Genomic DNA, 6743 nt, shown 5'->3' with positions numbered 1-6743 from the left:
CTTTCCTCTTTCTATGTCCTTAGGGCTTTCTAATTCTTTTGTGAACCCTCTGTTCCCCTTCACGTGAATGATCTCTAAGCGGGCTTATCTCAAAGGGTGTGGCTTCTTTCCCTTTCTTCTCCCCTCCATCCTCCTCCTCCTCAGAGCAGCTGCTGAGCAGTACAGCTTGCTTGTCCTGGGATTTTTCTTTTAGACTCTAATAAAATTGTCCTCCAGCGTCTCTGTCTTTTCTTAAATTCTTGTATTACGGAAGCTAAGACCCCCCTAAAGGGTTCCCAGCGTTCCTCATATCAACCCGTGACCCTGAAAGGAGTCTCCCACACTTTTAGCTCTACCATTCTCTCTAAACATATTCCCTCTGCTATGTTTGCTCCCCGCCCCGCCCCCACACCTTCCCCTCGTAACTCCCAGAGTCCAATGAGCGCTTCCTGGGCAATGCCCGCTGGGTCCTGTGCAGGTAAGCGTAGGCGGGGTGAGCTCCTGAGAGCAATAGCCACCATCCAGAAGACAGCATTTCCCAGCACCCTGCTCTTCCCACCCCATCTTCTACAATGGTCCCCGAACCTTTGGGGGCCAACTTTGAATTTTTGAGACAGGGACGCTCACTGAACACAGAGCTCACCAGTTCTTCTAAGCTGGCAAATCAACAAAAAAAAAAAAAAAAAAAAAAACAAAACAAAACAAAACAACAAAAACAGAAAGCAAAGATTCTTCAGTCTCTGCCTGCCCACAGTGGGAGGACAGGTGGGTCCACGCTGTGCTCGGGTTTCTACGTGGATACAGGGGTTACGGACTCGGATCCTCGTGCTCGACTGCAAGCACTTTAAAGACGGAACCATTTCTCCAGCCTGCCCTCAAAACGCTTCTTCTGAGGGCACGGGGTTAACACGTGTGGTCACGGGGTTAACACGTGTGGTCCCATAATCTGATGGACTGATTTCAACTCGGTGGCTGCCATTCTCATCTTAAACTCGAAACTCTCCATCTAGGAATCCTAGTCAGGCACAGCTCAATAGCCTATGTTTAGGGGAAAAAAAAGGATGGTTGTTTTTACTTATCCAAGGGTTTTCTTTGTACAGTTTCTGTTACCCATAATTCACTTAAACCTGATAATAAATGGGAGGAGGGGGATCCAGAAATAAGCAATTCATGTTTTGAATCTCATGCAGCTCTGCTCTGTTGAGTCCATGCGGTGCCACACCTCTGTTGAGCCGATCCACGTGGTATATATGCCTGTCTACCAGTCAACCTGAGAAAATAGGTTTGCTGACGTGCAAGGTGAGTCAGCCTTACTCAAGAGTTCTTTCTTCATCGATGATGACCATTATGTACATTTTTAGATGAATCTGGACATGCTGCTCGTCCCCACACCCCCCCCCCCCAACTAAGTTACAGAGTGATCTAAGGTTTAGATGATCTAAACTAAGGTTTAGAATGATCTAAAACCTGAGTGGCTGGAGATACCTGTGAGGGCTTTTTCTTAAATCATTTGGAGCGGGAAGAACCACCTTTAACCCAGATCTTTTCAGGTGGGAAGATCTACTTGATTCTGGGCCACGCCTTCTGCTGGCAGCCCAAATAAAAGATGAGGAGGAAGGTTTCTTTCTTGGCCTGCTTGCCCTCAGTCTCACTTGCAAATTCGTTCCTACACCAGCTTCTTTGGGATTCTACATTTACTCAAGACCAGCTGAGATAGATATTCAGCCTGTAGACTGAACAGATACTACATTCTTAGATTTTCCAAGGCTAGATAGCATTGTTGGTAGACTAGCTGAGCCACAGCCTGTAAACCACTCTAATAAATCCTCTTTATATTTATATATGCAGTGTATCAGTTCTAACTGTTGTGATCATAAAAAGAGAAAGCAGAGTAGGACTATGTTCTATGGCAGGTGGGGGAAGGGGGTGCCTCAGCGGGCCCATGCCAAGACATCCCTTCCCCTGAGGGACCACACACACACACACACACACACACACACACACACACGAAGGTATAGTATAGAATAGTTTATTCAGGGCATGGGGAGGGGAGTTAAGGGGGTAGTAGAGAGAGAGAAGGAGAGAGTAGAGAAGCAGAGGCCGGCCATGACCACGTGGAGAGAGGGGGGAGGGGAGGAAGGGAAAAGCCCAAGAGGGCAAGAGAGAAACTAAGAGAGAGAGAGAGAATAAGAGAGAGAGAGGAGGGGCAAGCAGCCCCTTTTATAGTGGGCCAGACCTACCTGGCTGTTGCCAGGTAACTGTGGGGTGGAGTTTAGAAGGAACACTAATCCTCTAGAGAACACTGACTAATACAGCAGTAAAGAAGCAAGACTGCAGAACAATTCAACTGCCCAAAGGCTTTCACCCTTCCCAGTCAGAAACTCAAAACTTTCTGGAAATCTCACTGGAAATCCACTTGCCAGGGTGAGGTCGGGGAGCTCAGACTAAACCCTGTGAACAACCCTAACAGAGCCTGTTTTCTTTATTTGTCCTGTTTCTTTCTTTCTTTCTTTCTTTCTTTCTTTCTTTCTTTCTTTCTTTCTTTCTTTCTTTCTTTCTTTCTTTCTTTCTTTCTTTCTATCTATTTATTATTTATTATATGTAAGTACACTGTAGCTGTCTTCAGACACTCCAGAAGAGGGTGTGAGATCTCATTATGGGTAGTCGTGAGCCACCATGTGTTTGCTGGGATTTGAACTCAGGATCTTTGGAAGGGCAGTCAGTGCTCTTAACTGCTGAGCCATCTCTCCAGCCCCCAGAGCCTGTTTTCATTTTATCAGATTATAATTCCTTCTCCGGAGTCACCTTGCTTTTAACTATCTCATCTATCAAAGGAGATTAAAGTGGCATCAGGGGCTTCTAGGCAGTCTTTTGAGTTGTAACTTAAAAGTCACCCAAATGATGCGTAAGGCTAATGCTAAGACAGTTAACTGCTCACTCTCCCTTGAGGAGGCTATCCCCACCCTGGGCATATCTTACTTCCACCACCACCACCACCACCACCACCACCACCCCCTCCTCAGGTGTTTTTCTTCCTTATTTTCTAAGCATCTCTCTTGTCTCTCACACTTTAGCCTACAATAAAAATCTTTCATAAGCTCTTCAACTTCTCTTCATCCTAAACCAAATAATTTTGAATTCTTTTGAAATTCTCAGAAGTCGTCTGATTCCAGATCCATAAAACGTCTGGGGAACGTCTCAGGCTGCGTCGAGCTGTGTCTCTGTCCCCTCACCCACTGACATGCAATAAAGGTTACTGGTTGCAGATATACATTCTGACACAGTCTGCCCGGATTCTGTTATTGGACCTGTTGTTTCTCAGCTGCATGGACTCAGGAAAGGAGTTAGTGCCTACTTTGCGGGGATAAATGTGCCAGGATTTAAAAATATACTCAAGACTGCAGTTGGGATATTATATGCCCATCATGAATGCTAGCTGTGAAGATAGAAATTGTATTTTCAAATTATCTAGTAGAAGGCTAGTGAAATGATGTTCTGGTTAGAAGGGACTTGCAACCAGTCTTGACCTGAGTTTAATCCCTGGGGCCCACATTGTTGGAAAGAGAGAACCAATACATGAAAATTGTCCTCCGGCCACCACACACACACACGCCATAGCATGTAACCTACAAAATAAACAACATGTAAAAACCAATATCAACCTAGTAGACTGAGCCTGGAATTAATTTTTCAAAGGACTTCTAGCTGTCAAACACTAATGCTGCACGTCTTCCATAATTCCAAGAGGAATGATAAAACAGGTCTGGTTACAGGAAAACAAAAGTTCTGACAACTGACACAATGACCCAAGATTGCCCAGTTACTACCGGGACCAGGTCTCACAGGGAGCTGTGACACAGAAAGGAACAGTTAGCCTACCATTCCAAGGGCTTGGCTTTCCCATTGCAGTGCAAAGCTCCCCTCCCTCCCGTCTCAAGATGCCCCACCTCACCCCCACCCCAACTACCAACTCTTAATTCAAACAGAATGGAGCCACCCAGCCCTAGGAGAAGAAGGGGCCCAGCATTTCTTCTCTCCCCTGTGCCTTCAGCTTAGGGGTCCTTAGGTCAATGTGGATGCCTCCAGACAAAATAGGGATTTCCATCCCCAGTGAAGAACAGAAAAAAACACACTGCACACACTACATACCCCAAATACCAGACATTCCTCAGATGCTTTGCTTTGTAGGTGATGGCCACAGACATCTGGAGCTTACATAGACTTACTACATGGCAGGAAACAGGAAAACCTGTACCCCCAAGTCCAGGCAAGGCCTGGGACCCTTGTTGTCTGCTGCTTCTGCTGTCTGGCTGGAGCCTGTTAACACTTTTCATACATACCCACCAAGTAACCCTATTCTCTTAGGCATTACCAACATCTCATTGGAAAAGTGCACAGAGTGCTAGTTAAGAGCAGACACTGCTCTTACAGGGGACCTCAGGTCAGTTCCCAGAACCCACATCAGCTCGCTTGAAACCCTGTAACTCCAGATACAGGGGATCTCCATGGGCACACACACACACACACACACACCCCTAATTAAAAAAAAATCTTTTAAAAAGTGAGCCCTTTTAACACTGAAGACCTACTATGAGTCTCTATAAATAGAGTTGGGCAGCATTTACTAGGAACACACGAATCTCTTGAAAGTGGAAGTAAGGCTTTGGTTACTTTTCCTATTTATTTATTTGTTAGAGAGAGAGAGAGAGAAGAGAGAGAGATTGAGATTGATTGTGTGTTCATGTTACAGTGCTCATGGAGGTCAGAGGTCAACTTTTCTGGAGTCAGTTCTTGTTAACAATCAGGCATCTCCACTAACTGTCCTCAGGGACCTAGTGATAGCAGGATGTGTCATCACCAGCTGTGAGAGTATGACCCTTTCCACTGTCCCCAACAGTCACATATTTTCCTTATAGGTGCATGTGATCTATTCCCTTATAAAAAGCCAGTGCCACCTCTCCCTGCCCTCTCTCCCGTCCACCCTCACTCAGAGGCATGCCCCCCAATCCTGGCTCCCTGGTAAACCTGCCCCTCCCTACAGCAAACCTCCGACGGGGAGGCTGTTGCATGGTGCAGTTTTGTGGCTTAAATCATAACAGTTCTCACCTCCCACCATGTGCTGGGATCAAATTTGAATTGTCAGGCTTGCTCAGAAAGTGCTTTTATGTGCTGAGCCATCTCACTGGCTCTGTGTGAGTGTTTTGTGTGTGTGTGTGTGTGTGTGTGTGTGTGTGTACACATGTATACCTATGCATATAAAGTTCAGAGTCAAGATTGATGTCTTCTCTGGTTACTCTCTGCTTTTTTTTTTTTCCAGACTGTCTTTCACTGAAAGTGGAGCTCACTGATTGGCTAGACTTGGTTCGTAAGCCCTGATGAGCTCCAGACATACCCACACCCCACCCCAGCTGGGATCACAGGTGAGTGTTTTTAAATGAATACTGGGATTCAAACTCAGCTCCTCATGCTTGCTTGACAAAGTACTTTAACCACTGAGCCAAATGGTTCCACATTCAAGATTGCTTTCCTGTAAAGAGGAACAAAACTTTGCAGAGTACTTCACGTGTGGCCAAATGCTGGCCTTTTCCTATATGGCTGACTAGTCTCTGGGCTAGTGTGGGCTAGCTTAAATATTGCAGGAATGGACTTGAGTATCCTGGAGAACCGAGGTGGGAATAGAGTCCCGAGAGGCCCCACCTGTGTGAAAGGTCTTGCAGAATTCCTGACTTGAGAGCGGTAGGACGCAGATCTTGAGTTGTCTCTGCTTTTCAGAATAGCCATTTGCTACTAACCACCGTGTCTGACCTAACACTTCCGTGACTATTAGGTAAAACTGAGACCAAGGAAATTGGGCTCCCTTCTTGTGGTTCTTGGTCTCATTAATGAATTTTAGAACAAATCCAAACGGAACTTTAAAGACAATTGTACTAGAGTCTGAAAGAAGTCCCACCCCCACCCCTGGGGCAGGCTGCTGCAGATGTGGGGAGAAGCCATGCCACGTAGGCTGGCAGGGAAGTCAGTCACCTACGAGTGGTTGGCATAGTGGTTGGCATAGGATAGGAATGGCCTCCTCAGGCTCATAGATTGGAATGCTTGGTCACTAAGGAGTGGCACTGCTTGAGAGGGCTTAGAAGGTGTGGCCTTGCTGGAGGCTGGTGTGTCTCTTTGGGATTTCAAGAGCTCAAGCCAAGCCCAGTGTCTCCTTCTTCCTGCTGCCTGTGAATGAATGCAGATGTGGAAGCCTCAGCCTCCCTGGCACCATGTCTGCCTGCATGCCTCATGCTTCCACCAGGACCACAAGGACTAAACCTCTGAAACTAAGCAAGCTCTAGTGAGATGATTTCTTTTATAAGAAAAATACATTTCCATAGTATCTTAGGGTTTCCATTGCTATTTACTATGACAGGGGGACATTTAGCACATGCAACAGGTCACACCTATTCCAACAAGACCACACCTCCTAATAGTCCCACTCCCTAGGAGCCGAGGGGGGTGCCATTTTTCATTCAAACCACCACCATGCTCATGGCTTCTCTTCAAGGCAATAGAAACACTAAGACAGCAAACAAGCAGCCGCAAAGTGGGGAGGGAAACAGTAAGAAAGCCCAAAGTATTGGGGAAACCAAGCCATGAAGGAAAAAATTGTTAGAAAAGAATTTTTTAAAAAAGAAGAAAAAGAGAAGTTACAGTTTTCTAAATAATTCAGGTAAGTGGGCGGACTTGGGAAGCTACGTGACTTTGGCCTGGTAAGCAACCACATTGAA

Source organism: Apodemus sylvaticus, chromosome 7, assembly GCF_947179515.1.
Source record: "Apodemus sylvaticus chromosome 7, mApoSyl1.1, whole genome shotgun sequence".
NCBI classification, from domain to species: domain Eukaryota; kingdom Metazoa; phylum Chordata; class Mammalia; order Rodentia; family Muridae; genus Apodemus; species Apodemus sylvaticus.
This window is presented reverse-complemented; position numbering follows the sequence as displayed.